This window comes from Arachis hypogaea, chromosome 15, assembly GCF_003086295.3.
Source record: "Arachis hypogaea cultivar Tifrunner chromosome 15, arahy.Tifrunner.gnm2.J5K5, whole genome shotgun sequence".
NCBI classification, from domain to species: domain Eukaryota; kingdom Viridiplantae; phylum Streptophyta; class Magnoliopsida; order Fabales; family Fabaceae; genus Arachis; species Arachis hypogaea.
In genome coordinates, this window is record NC_092050.1 from 47,776,867 (window position 1) to 47,792,407 (window position 15,541).

At 39.9% G+C, this 15,541-nt stretch overlaps 1 non-coding gene across 1 annotated transcript; it reads left to right on the top strand.

The window, feature by feature from the left end:
* Positions 1-4,694: 4,694 nt before the first annotated feature.
* On the top strand, positions 4,695-4,802 carry LOC112752467 (small nucleolar RNA R71). Its single transcript, XR_003176903.1, has one exon. It is a non-coding gene; the product is annotated as a small nucleolar RNA R71 (small nucleolar RNA).
* Positions 4,803-15,541: the final 10,739 nt, after the last annotated feature.

Here is a 15,541-nt window from a genome sequence, read left to right on the forward strand (position 1 = left end):
CTTCAGATTTCGAATAGTGTTATTGACTCTTCTAGTTCAGTATGATGATTCTTGAACACAACTTTTTTTATGAGTCTTGGCCGTGGCCCTAAGCACTTTATTTTCCAGTATTACCACCGGATACATAAATGCCACAGACACATAATTGGGTGAACCTTTTCAGATTGTGACTCAGCTTTGCTAAAGTCCCCAATTAGAGTTATCCAGGGTTCTTAAGCACACTCTTTTTTTTTTGCTTTGGACCTTGAATTTAACCGCTCAGTCTCAAGTTTTCACTTGACACCTACACGCCACAAGCACATGGTTAGGGATAGCTTGGTTTAGCCGCTTAGACCAGGATTTTATTCCTTTAGGCCCTCCTATCCACTAATGCTCAAAGCCTTGGGATCCTTTTTAATTTCCCTTGCCTTTTGGTTTTAAGGGTTATTGGCTTTTTGCTCTTGCCTCTTGGTTTTAAGAGCTTTTGGCTTTTTCTGCTTGCTTTTTCTTTCTATTATTTTTTTCGCCTATATTTTTTCTTTCTTTTTTTTTTTCTGCAAGCTTTGTTCTTTGCTGCTTTTTCTTGCTTCAAGAATCATTTTTATGATTTTTCAGATTATCAAATAACATGTCTCCTAGTCATCATTCTTTCAAGAGCCAACATATTTAACATTCTTAAACAACAACTTCAAAAGACATATGCACTGTTCAAGCATACATTCAGAAAACAAGAAGCATTGTCACCACATCAATATAATTAAGCTAAGTTCAAGGATAAATTCGAAACTCATGTACTTCTTGTTCTTTTGAATTAAAACATTTTTCATTTAAGAGAGGTGATGGAGTCATAGGACATTTATAACTTTAAGACATAGTTACTACTACTAATGATCATGTAATGAAGACACAAACATAGATAGGCACATAACATAGAAAACGAAAAACAAAAGAAAGAAGAACAAGGAATGAATCCACCTTAGTGATGGTGGCGTTTCCTTCTTGAGGAACCAATGATGTCCTTGAGCTCTTCTATGTCTCTTCCTTGTCTTTGTTGCTCCTCCCTCATTGCTTTTTTGATCTTCTCTTATTTCATGAAGCATGATGGAGTGCTCTTGATGTTCCACCCTTAGTTGTCCCATATTGGAACTTAATTCTTCTAGGGAGGTGTTGATGTGCTCCCAATAGTTTTGTGGAGGAAAGTGCATTTGAGGCATTTCCGGGATCTCATGGTGATGAGCTTCATACGCCTCTTGAGCTCCATGAATGGGCTCTCTTGCTTGCTCCATCTTTTTCTTAGTGATGGGCTTGTCCTCTTTAATGAGGATATCTCCCTCTATGTCAATCCCAGCTGAATTGCATAGGTGGCAAATGAAGCGAGGAAAGGCTAACCTTGCCATAGTGGAAGACTTGTCAGCCACCTTGTAGAGTTCTTGAGGTATAATCTCATGAACTTCCACCTCTTCTCCAATCATGATGCTATGGATCATGATGGCCCGATCTATAGTAACTTCAGACCGGTTGCTAGTGGGAATGATTGAGCATTGAATGAACTCCAACCATCTTCTAGCTACAGGCTTGAGGTCCAATCTTCTTAGTTGAACCGGCTTGCCTTTGGAGTCAACCTTCCATTGAGCTCCTTCTACACATATGTCCATAAGGACTTGGTCCAACCTTTGATTAAAGTTTACCCTTCTAGTGTAGGGGCGTTCATCTCCTTGCATCATGGGCAAGTTAAACGCCAACCTCACATTCTCCGGACTAAAATCTAAGTATTTCCCCCGAACCATTGTAACATAGTTCTTTGGATCCGGGTTCTTACTTTGATCATGGTTCTTGGTGATCCATGCTTTGGCATAGAACTCTTGAACCATTAGGATGCCGACTTGTTGGATGGGATTTGTTAGAACTTCCCAACCTCTTCTTTGAATTTCATGTCGGATCTCCGGATACTCATTTCTTTTGAGTTTAAAAGGGACCTCAGGGATCACCTTCTTCTTGGCCACAACATCATAGAAGTGGTCTTGATGGGCTTTGGAGATGAACCTTTCCATCTCCCATGACTCGGATGTGGAAGCTTTTGTCTTCCCTTTCCCCTTTTTAGAGGATTCTCCGGTCTTAGGTGCCATCAATGGTAATGGAAAAACAAAAAAGCTATGCTTTTACCACACCAAACTTAGAATATTGCTCGCCCTCGAGCAATAAACAAAATACTAGAAGAAGAAGGAGAAGAAATATGGAGAGGGAGAGAGAGATGTGGTTTCGGCCAAGAAGAGTGTAGAGGGGTGTGTTGTGTGAATTTGATGAAGAATGGGGGTCTTTATATAGGGAAGGGAGGGGGGTTAAGGTTCGGCCATATGGGTGGGTTTGGGTGGGAAATTGGTTTTGAATTTTGAAGGTAGGTGGAGTTTATGAGGTAGGTTTATGGGGAAGAGTGGATGGATGTGAGTGGTGAAGAGGTGATGGGGAACAGAGATTGAGGTGATTGGTGAAGGGTTTTTGGGGAAGAGTGTTTATGGGGTTGTGTGAAAGAGAGTGGTGAGAAGAAGTGAGTGGAGGTAGGTGGGGATCCTGTGGGGTCCACAGATCCTGAGGTGTTCAAGGATTTACATCCCTGCACCCATTAGGCATGTAAAAATGCCTTTGTACCCAACTCTGGGCGTTCAGCGCCAGGTTGGTGGCCATTTTGGGCGTTCAACGCCCATTTGTGTGCCATTTCTGGCGTTGAACGCCAGAACCATGCCTGTTCTGGCGTTCAGCACCCAGAAGCTGCCCATTTTGGGCGTTCAGCGCCAGAACCATGCTCTGTTCTGGCGCTGAACGCCAGACAGATGCTCCTCCAGGGTGTGATTTTTCTTCTGCTATTTTTGATTCTATTTTCAATTTTTATATTTATTTTGTGACTCCACATGATCATGAACCTACAAAGACATATAACTAAGGAAAATATAGTTAGATAAATAAAAATTGGGTTGCCTCCCAACAAGCGCTTCTTTAGTATTAATAGCTTGACAGTGGGCTCTCATGGAGCCTCACAGATGTGCAGAGCTTTGTTGAGACTCTCCAACACCAAACTTAGAGTTTGGATATGGGAGTTCAACACCAAACTTAGAGTTTGGTTGTGGCCTCCCAACACCAAACTTAGAGTTTGACTGTGGGGGCTCTGGTTGACTCTACTTTGAGAGAAGCTTTTTCTGCTTCCTCGCCATGGTTGCAGAGGGAGATTCTTGAGTTTTAAACACAAGGGAGTCCTCATTCCATTGAAGGACTATTTCACCTCTGTCAACATCAATCACAACTCTTGCTGTGGCCAGGAAAGGTCTTCCTAGGATGATGGATTCATCCTCTTCCTTTCCAGTATCCAGGACTATGAAATCAGCAGGGATGTAAAGGCCTTCAACCTTTACTAACACGTCCTCTATTTGTCCATAAGCCTGTTTTCTTGAACTGTCTGCCATCTCTAATGAGATTTTAGCAGCTTGCACCCCATAGATTCCCAGTTTCTCTATTACAGAGAGGGGCATGATGTTTATTCCTGAACCAAGGTCACATAGAGCCTTAAAGATCATGGTGCCTATGGTACAGGGTATTATGAACTTTCCAGGATCCTGTCTCTTCTGAGGCAATGTCAGTTGATCCAGATCACTTAGTTCATTGATGAACAAGGGAGGTTCAACTTCCCAAGTATCAATGCCAAATAATTTGGCATTCAGCTTCATGATTGCACCAAGAAACTTGGCAGTTTGCTCTTCAGTAACATCCTCATTCTCTTCAGAAGAGGAATACTCATCAGAGCTCATGAAGGGCATAAGGAGGTTCAATGGAATCTCTATGGTCTCTAGATGAGCCTCAGAGTCCTTTGGTTCCTCAGAGGGAAGCTTCTTATTAGTCACTGGATGTCCCAGGAGGTCTTCCTCCTTGGGATTCACGTCCTCCTCTCCCTCATTGGGTTCGGCCATTTTGCTTATGTCAATGGCCTTGCACTCTCCTTTTGGATTCTCTTCTGTATTGCTTGGGAGAGTACTAGGAGGGATTTCAGTGATCCTTTTACTCAGCTGGCCCACTTGTGCTTCCAGATTTCTAATGGAAGATCTTGTTTCATTCATGAAACTTACAGTGGCCTTAGATAGATCAGAGACTAAGTTTGTTAAATTAGAAGTATTTTGTTCAGAGTTCTCTGTCTGTTGCTGAGTGGATGATGGAAAAGGTTTATTATTGTTAAACCTGTTTCTTCCACCATTATTAAAGCCTTGTTGAGGCTTTTGATCCTTCCATGAGAAATTTGGATGATTTCTCCATGATGAGTTATAGGTGCTTCCATAAGGTTCACCTAAGTAATTCACCTCTGCTATTGCAGGGTTTTCAGGATCATAAGCTTCTTCTTCATAAGAAGCCTCTTGAGTACTGTTGGATGCAGCTTGCATTCCATTCAGACTCTGAGAAATCATATTGACTTGCTGAGTCAATATTTTATTCTGAGCCAATATGGCATTCAGAGTATCAACCTCAAGAACTCCCTTCTTCATAGGCGTCCCATTACTCATAGGATTCCTTTCAGAAGTGTACATGAACTGGTTATTAGCAACCATGTCAATGAGTTCTTGAGCTTCTGCAGGCGTTTTCTTTAGGTGAATGGATCCACCTGCAGAAGTGTCCAGTGACATCTTTGGTAGCTCAGATAAACCATCATAGAATATATCCAGGATGGTCCATTCTGAAAGCATGTCAGAAGGACACTTTTTGGTCAACTGTTTGTATCTTTCCCAAGCTTCATAGAGGGATTCACCTTCTTTCTGTCTGAAGGTTTGAACATCAGCTCTAAGCTTGCTCAGCTTTTAAGGAGGAAAGTACTTGGCTAAGAAAGCCGTGACCAGCTTATCCCAAGAGTTCAGGCTGTCTTTGGGTTGAGAATCCAACCATAATCTAGCTCTGTCTCTTACAGCAAAAGGGAAAAGCATGAGCCTGTAGACTTCAGGATCTACTCCATTAGTCTTAACAGTATCACATATCTGCAAGAATTCAGTTAAGAACTGAAAAGGATCTTCAGATGGAAGTCCATGAAACTTGCAGTTCTGCTGCATCAGAGAAACTAATTGAGGTTTCAGCTCAAAGTTGTTTGCTCCAATGGCAGGAATGGAGATGCTTCTTCCATGTAAATTGGAATTAAGTGCAGTAAAGTCACCAAGCATCTTCCTTACATTATTATTATTTTCGGCTGCCATCTCCTCTTCCTGTTCGAAAATTTCTGAAAGGTTTTCTCTGGATTGTTGTAATTTAGCTTCTCTTAATTTTCTCTTCAGAGTCCTTTCAGGTTCTGGATCTGCTTCCACAAGAATGTTCTTATCCTTGCTCCTGCTCATATGACAAAGGAGAAGGCACAGAAAAATAATAATAATAATAATATGGGTTCTTTATACCACAGTATAGGGATCCCTGTATGAGTAGAAGAAGAAGGGGAGACAAAGAATGTAATATAATGGAAGAAACACAACTGTGAGGAGGGTTGAGATGTGAGATGAGATGTTAGTAGATGAATAAATAAATAGAATAAGATGAGAGAGAAGGAATTTTCGAAAATAATTTTTGAAAAAGAGTTAGTGATTTTTGAAAATAGTTTTTGAAAAATGTTAGTAATTTTTGAAAATTAAGATTTAAAATTAAAATAATTAATAAATTAAAAAGAAATTTTGAAAAAGGGGGAAGATATTTTCGAAAATGAGAGAGAGAGAGTTAGTTAGGTAGTTTTGAAAAAGTTAAGAAACAAACAAAAAGTTAGTTAGTTAGTTGAAACAAGTTTTGAAAAGATAGGAAGTTAGGAGGTTAGGAAAGATATTTTGAAAAGATATTTTTGAAAAAGATAAGATGAGAAGATATTTTTGAAAAGATATGATAGAAATTAGTTTTTGAAAAAAAAGATTTGATTTTTAAAATCTCAATTAATGACTTGATTCACAAGAAATCAAAAGATATGATTCTAGAACTTAAAGTTTGAATCTTTCTTAACAAGTAAGTAACAAACTTGAAATTTTTGAATCAAAACATTAATTGATTATGTTATTTTCGAAAATTTGATATAAAAATAAGAAAAAGATTTTTGAAAAATATGTTTGGAATTTTCGAAAATAACTAAGAATTTTGAAAGAGATTTGTTTTTTTGAAAAAGATTTTGAAAAAGATAAGAATTTCAAATTGAAAATTTGATTTGACTCATAAGAAACAACTTGATTTTAAAAATTTTTGAAAAAGTCAAATCCAATTTTCGAATTTGATGAGAGAAAAGAGGAAAAGATATTTTTTTTTTATTTTTGAATTTTTATGATGAGAGAGAAAAACACTAAAATGATGCAATGCATGAAATTTTTGGATCAAAACTATGAATGCATGCAAGAATGCTATGAATGTCAAGATGAACACCAAGAACACTTTGAAGATCATGATGAACACCAAGAACATCTTTTTGAAAAATTTTTGATGCAAAGAAAACATGTAAGACACCAAACTTAGAATTCTTTAATGCTTAGGCAATAAGAATTCAAGAGTGCATATGATAAACATGAAAAAACACAAAACAAAAAAAATCATCAAGATCAAACAAGAGGACTTACCAAGAACAACTTGAAGATCATGAAGAACACTATGACTGCATGAAATTTTCAAAAAATGCAAGATGCATATGCAAGTGACAACAAACTTATGATATGACTCAAGACTCAAACAAGAAACACAAAAATATTTTTTATTTTTATAATTTTCTAATTTTTTTTTGGATTTTTATTTTATATTTTTCGAAAAATTCTTTTGAAAAAGAAAATAAGGATTCCAAAATTTTTAATATGAATTCCAGGAATCTTATGCTCTAAAGCTCCAATCAAAGGGTCAGGCATGGCTTAATAGCCAGCCAAGCTTTAGTATGTAACTCAGACATGACACGCCTGACATACTCATTCCCAAAGGAATTAGACATGGCTTTACAGCCAGCCAGGCTTCACATGCTTCATGAAACACTAGAATTCATTCTTAAAAATTTTGAATAAATTTTTTTTTGAAAATAATTTTTTTTTTCGAAAACAGATGAGAAAATTTTAGAAATATTTTTGAAAAATTTTTGAAAATAAAATAAAAAGAAAATTACCTAATCTGAGCAACAAGATGAACCGTCAGTTGTCCAAACTCGAACAATCCCCGGCAACGGCGCCAAAAACTTGGTGCACGAAATTGTGATGTCCAGGCTCAAACTATTCCTGGCACGTGAGCAACTTGGTACGCGTAATCGTGATTACACATTCATAATTTGTCACAACTTCGATACAATTAACCAGCAAGTGCACTGGGTCGTCCAAGTAATACCTTACGTGAGTAAGGGTCGAATCCCACGGAGATTGTTGGTATGAAGCAAGCTATGGTCACCTTGCAAATCTCAGTCAGGCAGATATAAAGTGATAATGGTGTTTTCGAATATTATATAATAAAATAGGGATAGAGATACTTATGTAATTCATTGGTAGGAATTTCAGATAAGCGAATGGAGATGCTTTCATTCCTCTGAACCTCTGCTTTCCTGCTATCTTCATCCAGTCAGTCTTACTCCTTTCCATGGCTGGCTTTATGTGATACATCACCACTGTCAATGGCTACTTTCGGTCATCTCTCGGGAAAATGATCCAATGCCCTGTCACGGCACGGCTAATCGTCTGGAGGCATCACCCTTGCCAATGGCTTCATCTTATCCTCTCAGTGAATAATATGCTCACGCACCCTGTCACGGCACGGCTATTCATCTGTCGGTTCTCGATCAAGCTGGAATAGGATTTACTATCCTTTTGCGTCTGTCACTAACGCCCTGCAATCGCGAGTTTGGAGCTCGTCACAGTCATTCATTCATCGAATCCTACTCGGAATACCACAGACAAGGTTTAGACTTTCCGGATTCTCTTGAATGCCGCCATCATTCTAGCTTACGCCACGAAGATTCTGGTTAAGAGATCTAAGAGATATTCATTCTAGCTTATTTCATGTAGAACGGAAGTGTTTGTCAGGCACGCGTTCATAAAGGAGAAGGATGATGAGCGTCACACATAATCATCACCTTCATCACGTTCTTGGGTGCGAATGGATATCTTAGAAGCGAAATAAGATGAATTGAATAGAAAATAGTAGTACTTTGCATTAATCTTTGAGGAATAGCAGAGCTCCACACCTTAATCTATGGAGTGTAGAAACTCTACCGTTGAAATTACATAAGTGAAAGTCCAGGCATGGCCGAGATGGCCAGCCCCTAAAGTCTAAGAACAATAAGTTCAAAGATGATCCTAAGATCCTAAGATGATCAAAAGATGCCTAATACAATAGTAAAAGGTCCTATTTATAATAAACTAGCTACTAGGGTTTACATGAGTAAGTAATTGATGCATAAATCCACTTCCTGGGCCCACTTGGTGTGTGTTTGGGCTGAGCCTGAGTGTTGCACGTGTAGAGGTCCTTCCTGGGGTTGAACGCCAGCTTTTGTGCCAGTTTGGGCGTTCAACTCTGGTTTTGGCTCCTTTTCTGGCGCTGGACGCCAGATTTGAGTAGAAAGCTGGCGTTGAACGCCAGTTTATGTCATCTATTCTTTGCCAAAGTACTGACTATTATATATTTCTGGAAAGCTCTGGATGTCTACTTTTTAACGCAATTGGAAGCGCGCTATTTCGAGTTCTGTAGCTCCAGAAAATCCACTTTGAGTTCAGGGAGGTCAGAATCCAACAGCATCAGCAGTCCTTCTTCAACCTCTGAATCAGATTTTTGCTCAAGTCCCTCAATTTCAGCCAGAAAATACCTGAAATCACAGAAAAACACACAAACTCATAGTAAAGTCCAGAAATGTGAATTTAACATAAAAACTAATGAAAACATCCCTAAAAGTAACTAGATCCTACTAAAAACATACTAAAAACAATGCCAAAAAGCGTATAATTTATCCGCTCATCATTAGACCAGGATTTTAGTCCTTTAGGCCCTCCTATCCACTGATGCTCAAAACCTTGGGATCCTTTTTATTTGCCCTTGCCTTTTGGTTTTAAGGGTTATTGGCTTTTTGCTCTTGCCTCTTGTTTTTAAGAGCTTTTGGCTTTTTCTGCTTGCTTTTTCTCTCTCTCTTTTTTTTTTCTTTTTCTGCAAGCTTTTTTCTTTGGTACTTTTTCTTGCTTCAAGAATCATTTTTTATGATTTTTCAGATTATCAATAACATTTCTCATGTTCATCATTATTTCAAGAGCCAACATATTTAACAGTCTTAAACAACAAATTCAAAAGACATATGCACTGTTCAAGCATTCATTCAGAAGACAGAGAGCATTGCCACCACATTTAACTAATTAGAATTTCTCTTATTAAAACTCGAAATTTTATTGCCTCTTATTCAAAAGAATTACTACTTTATTCATGTTTGCTGATGATGAGAAAAATAAACTATAGCTTAATTGGAGATAAAATCAAAATAGATACTAATTACTATTATATGACTCCTAAGGTAAACTTCTATAAGAACACTGTCACAGAGTTAAGGCATGAATTGGAAATTAACAACCTTTATTCTAGGGGAACGGGGGTTCCTCTGATCCTTGGGGTGCTTGGTCCTACAAGAGAAGACTTTTGGCGCTTTAATTCCCTTAAGTCACGCCCTTGCTCCTCTTGTTCTTTAAACATATAGGTCAGCATTTGACTGTGTTCCTTCTGTTCTTTTATTATTTGCTCCATAGCTTCCCGTATCTTGGTAACAGACGTCTCAAGATACACCCAGTATTCAGATTGAGGGATATCTGGGAGGAATTCTTGTGCTCTCTTCTTGATGGGATCCTCCTGTGCTTGTTGTTTTTGCTTGTCAGTCTGCCACATATTAGCATAGAACTCCTGGACCATGTTCCTTCCTACTTTCGTTTCAGGATTAGCTAGGATTTCCCAGTTCCTGATTCGAATTTGCTCCTGGATCTCCGGATATTCATCTTCTTTCAGATCGAATCTAACTTCCGGGATCACTGATCTCAGACCCATTATTTTAAGGTAATGGTCTGAATGTTCTTTAGATAAGAACTTCCCTTGATTCCAAAGTGGTTTTGGAACGCTCTCTTTCTTGCCTCTTGGAGTGGGTTGTTTTCCTTTAGGAGCCATGATCTTAGTGATCTCGGATAAACACACCAAACTTAGAGGTTTGCTTGTCCTCAAGCAAAAGAAGAGAAAGGAGAGGGATAGAAGGAGAGCTAGGTGCAATTGTTGATGGAGGAGGAGGGAGGCCGAACCCAAATATAAAGGGATCGGGGGGTGGGTTATCGAAAAATTGGAAAAGATAAGATAAAAAGATTGAGTTGAAAAAGATAAGATAGAAGATATAGTTTAATTTTGAAAAGATATGATAGATTTTTGAAAAAGATAAATCTGAATTTTGAAAAAGATAATATGGAGATTTGAAAAAGATATGGATTAGTTGAAAAGATTTTAAAGTGAAAAAGATAGATTTGTTTTCAGAAAAGATTTGAAAAGAGTTGGATTGAATTTGGAAAGAGGGATTTTTAGAAATTAAGGATTTTAGAAATCAGGGTTCTTAACATGTTCATGTAAAAATCATGCATTGAAACATAAAATTTGAAATTAGAATGGAAATACGTGTGGAAAAAAAAATGAATTTGGCTCCTCCCTGCCTTCCTGGCATTTGAACGCCTAAACACTGCCTGTTTTGGGCGTTCAGCGCCCAAATGCTGCTCTCCTGGGCGTTCAACGCCCAGCTGCTGCCATTACTGGCGTTCAACGCCCAGTGGGTGCCCCTTTCTGGCGTTGAACGCCCAGATTGCTACCATTACTGGCGTTTAACGCCCAGTGGATGCCCATTTTGGGCGTTGAACGCCCAAAATATACTTTTACTGGCGTTTTCTTGCCAGTGAGCTCTTTTTCCCTGTTTTCTGTGCCGAGGTCTTCTGTAAATGATTATTTACCTTGTTGTCAATGAACTCTATATAAACAAATAAAATAAAAATAGAAATAGGGCAAAGTGCTTAGAGGATTGTTGCCCCATGGCTGGGTTGCCTCCCAGCAAGCGCTTCTTTATTGTCTTTAGCTGGACCTTACTGAGCTTTTAATCTAGCTTCAGCCTTGAGCATTCTTGCTCAATGTTGCATTCAAGATAATGCTTGATTCTCTGTCCATTGACAATGAACTTCTTATCAGAATCAATATCTTGAAGCTCCACATAACCATATGGTGATACACTTGTAATCACGTATGGTCCCTTCCACCGGAATTTCAGTTTCCCAAGGAATAGCCTGAGTCTAGAGTTAAACAACAGGACCTTCTGTCCTGGTTCAAAGATTCTAGATGACAGCTTTCTGTCATGCCATTTTTTTTATTTTTCTTTATAAAGCTTGGCATTTTCGAAGGCTGTGAATCTGAATTCCTCTAGCTCATTTAGCTGGAGCAATCGTTTTTCTCCTGCTAATTTGGCATCAAAGTTTAGGAATCTGGTTGCCCAGTAGGCCTTATGTTCCAGTTCCACGGGTAGGTGACATGCCTTACCATACACGAGTTGGTATGGAGATGTCCCTATGGGGGTCTTGAATGCTGTCTTGTAAGCCCACAGAGCATCATCCAAGCTCCGTGCCCAATCCTTTCTACAGGTATTTACTGTCCGTTCCAGGATTCTCTTTAATTTTCTATTAGAGACTTCAGCTTGCCCATTGGTTTGTGGATGATATGGAGTGGCCACCTTGTGGCGAATTCCATACCGAACCATGGCAGAGTAAAGCTGTTTATTGCAGAAGTGAGTGCCCCCATCACTGATTAGTACTCTAGGGACACCAAACCTGCTAAAGATATGCTTTTGGAGGAACTTCAGCACTGTTTTAGTATCATTGGTGGGTGTGGCAATAGCCTCAACCCATTTTGATACATAGTCAACTGCCACCAGAATATAAGTGTTTGAGTATGATGGTGGGAAAGGTCCCATGAAGTCAATTCCCCATACGTCAAACAACTCAATTTCCAAGATTCCTTTTTGAGGCATGGCGTAACCATGAGGCAGATTACCAGCTCTTTGGCAACTGTCACAATTACGTACAAACTCTTGGGAATCTTTTTAGAGTGTGGGCCAATAGAAGCCACATTGGAGGACCTTGGTGGCTGTTCGCTCACCTCCGAAATGGCCTCCATATTGAGATCCGTGGCAATGCCACAGGATCCTCTGTGCTTCTTCTCTAGGCACACACCTACGGATAATTCCGTCTGCACATCTCTTAAAGAGATAAGGTTCATCCCACAAGTAGTACTTTGCATCAGTAATTAATTTCTTCTTTTGTATCCTGTTGTACTCCTTGGGTATGAACCTTGCAGCTTTATAGTTTGCAATATCGGCAAACCATGGTGCTTCCTGAATGGCAAATAAATGCTCATCAGGAAACGTCTCAGAGATCTCAAGAAAGGGGAGAGACGTCCCTTCCACTGGCTCTATCCGGGACAGATGATCAGCCACTTTGTTCTCTGTCCCTTTTCTGTCTCTTATTTCTATATCAAACTCTTGGAAAAGCAATACCCATCTGATGAGCCTGGGTTTTGAATCCTGCTTTGTGAGTAGATATTTAAGAGCAGCATGGTCAGTATACACAATCACTTTTGATCCTACTAAGTATGATCTGAACTTGTCAATGGCGTAAACCACTGCAAGTAGTTCTTTTTCTGTGGTTGTGTAATTTTTCTGGGCATCATTTAGAACGCGACTGGCGTAATAAATGACGTGCAGAAGCTTGTCGTGCCTCTGTCCCAATACTGCACCGATGGCATGATCACTGGCATCACACATTAGCTCAAATGGTAATGTCCAGTCTGGTGCAGAAATGACTGGTGCTGTGACCAGCTTAGCTTTCAGCATTTCAAACGCCTGCAGGCACTCTGTGTCAAACACAAATGGCGTGTCAGCAGCTAGCAGATTGCTTAGAGGTTTTGCGATTTTTGAAAAATCCTTTATAAACCTCCTATAGAATCCTGCATGCCCCAGAAAGCTTCTGATTGCCTTAACATTGGCAGGTGGTGGTAATTTTTCAATTACCTCTATTTTTGCTTGATCCACCTCTATTCCGTTGTTTGAGATTTTATGCCCAAGAACAATTCCTTCAGTCACCATGAAGTGACACTTTTCCCAGTTTAAAACTAGGTTGGTCTCTTGGCATCTTTTCAGAACAAGTTTCAGGTGATCAAGACAGGAGCTAAATGAGTCTCCGTATACTGAGAAGTCATCCATGAAGACTTCCAGAAATTTTTCCACCATATCAGAGAAAATAGAGAGCATGCATCTCTGGAAGGTTGCAGGCGCATTACATAGCCCAAATGGCATCCTTCTATAAGCAAACACTCCAGATGGACATGTGAATGTTGTTTTCTCTTGATCTTGGGGATCTACTGCAATCTGGTTATAGCCTGAGTAGCCATCCAAAAAGCAGTAATAATCATGACCTGCTAGTCTTTCTAGCATCTGGTCTATAAATGGTAAAGGAAAATGATCCTTTCTGGTGGCTGTATTGAGCCTTCTATAGTCAATACACATGCGCCACCCTGTAACTGTTCTTGTAGGAACCAGTTCATTTTTTTCATTATGAATCACTGTCATGCCTCCCTTTTTTGGGACGACTTGAACAGGGCTCACCCAGGGGCTATCAGAAATAGGATAAATAATCCCAGCCTCCAGTAATTTGGTGACCTCTTTCTGCACCACTTCTTTTATGGCTGGATTTAGCCGCCTCTGTGGTTGAACCACTGGTTTGGCATTATCCTCCAATAAGATTTTGTGCATGCATCTAGCTGGGCTTATGCCCTTAAGGTCACCTATGGACCACCCAAGAGCTGTCTTGTGTGTCCTTAGCACTTGAATAAGTGCCTCCTCTTCCTGTGAATTTAAAGCAGAGCTTATGATCACTGGAAAAGTATCACCTTCTCCCAGAAATGCATATTTCAAGGATGGTGGTAATGGCTTGAGCTCGGGTTTAGGAGGTTTTTCCTCTTCCAGAAGAAATTTCAGAGGCTCTTTCATGTCCTCTGAGTCCTCCAAGTCAGGTTGAACATCCTTAAAGATGTTTTCCAACTCTGATTCAAGACTCTCAGCCATGTTGATCTCTTCTACCAAAGAATCAATAGGATCAACTTTCATGCAGTCTTTTGATGTGTCTGGATGCTGCATGGCTTTGACAGCGTTCAACTTGAATTCATCATCATTGACTCTCAGGGTTATTTCCCCCTGTTGGACGTCAATGAGGGATCTTCCAGTTGCTAGGAAGGGTCTTCCTAGAATGAGAGTAGCACTCTTGTGCTCCTCCATTTCCAGCACAACAAAGTCAGTGGGAAAGGCGAATGGCCCAACTCTGACAATCATGTCTTCAATCACGCCTGATGGGTATTTAGTGGAACCATCAGCAAGTTGGAGACATATCCGGGTTGGTTTAACTTCTTCAGTTAAGCCAAGCTTCCTGATAGTGGATGCAGGTATTAGGTTGATGCTTGCCCCAAGATCGCATAAAGCTGTCTTCGTGCAATTACCTTCTAATATGCATGGTATCAGAAAGCTCCCAGGGTCTTTAAGCTTTTCAGGAAAGCTCTTCAGAATGACTGCACTGCATTCTTCAGTGAGGAGAACTCTTTCTGTTTCTCTCCAATCCTTCTTATGACTCAAGATCTCTTTCATGAACTTGGCATAAGAAGGTATTTGCTTAAGTGCTTCTGCAATTGGAATCTTTATTTCAAGAGTCCTGAGATAATCTGCAAAGCGAGCAAATTGCTTATCCTGCTCCTCTTTCCGGAGTTTTTGAGGATAAGGTATCTTGGCTTTATATTCTTCAACCTTAGTTGCTGCAGGTTTATTGCCTACAGAAGTGGTTGAAGAAGCCTTTTTAGAGGGGTTGTTATCAGCATTTGTGTGTGTCTGATCCCTCACTGGCAATTGAGTGCCAGAGTTAGAAGCTGAAGTGACGTGAGAAGCCAACTCCTTGTCTGTTCCTGGCGTTTGAACGCCAGAATTGTGCCCATTTTGGGCATTCAGCGCCAGATCCTGCCTATTTTGGGCGTTCAACGCCAGATCCTTGCCCATTTCTGGCGTTGAACGCCAGTCCTGCTTTGTTTCTGGTGTTGAACGCCAGTTTTGGCCATGGTCTGGGCGTTCAGCGCCAGCCTTCCACCAATTTTTCCCTGGGCTCTTACTGTCCTCTGGTGAATTTTGGGTGGTTTGCTCATTTCTTAGCTTTTTGCTGCCTTGAGGTGGGGTACTTAATGTTCTCCCACTTCTTAGTTGAACTGCTTGGCATTCTTCTGCTATTTGCCTTGACAGCTGCTGCTTTGTTTGCTTAAACTGTTCGTCCATATGTATATTAGCCATCCTTGTCTCTTGTAACCTGTCTTTAAGTTCGGCTAGCTGCTTTGTTAGAAAGTCCAATTGCTGATTGAATTCAGCAGCTTGTTTTACAAGACTGAGTTTAGCATTTACTGTTTTAACCTCTTCATTCATGGAAGGGTTGCTGCTTAGGTACAGATGCTGATTCTTGGCAACTGTATCAATGAGCTC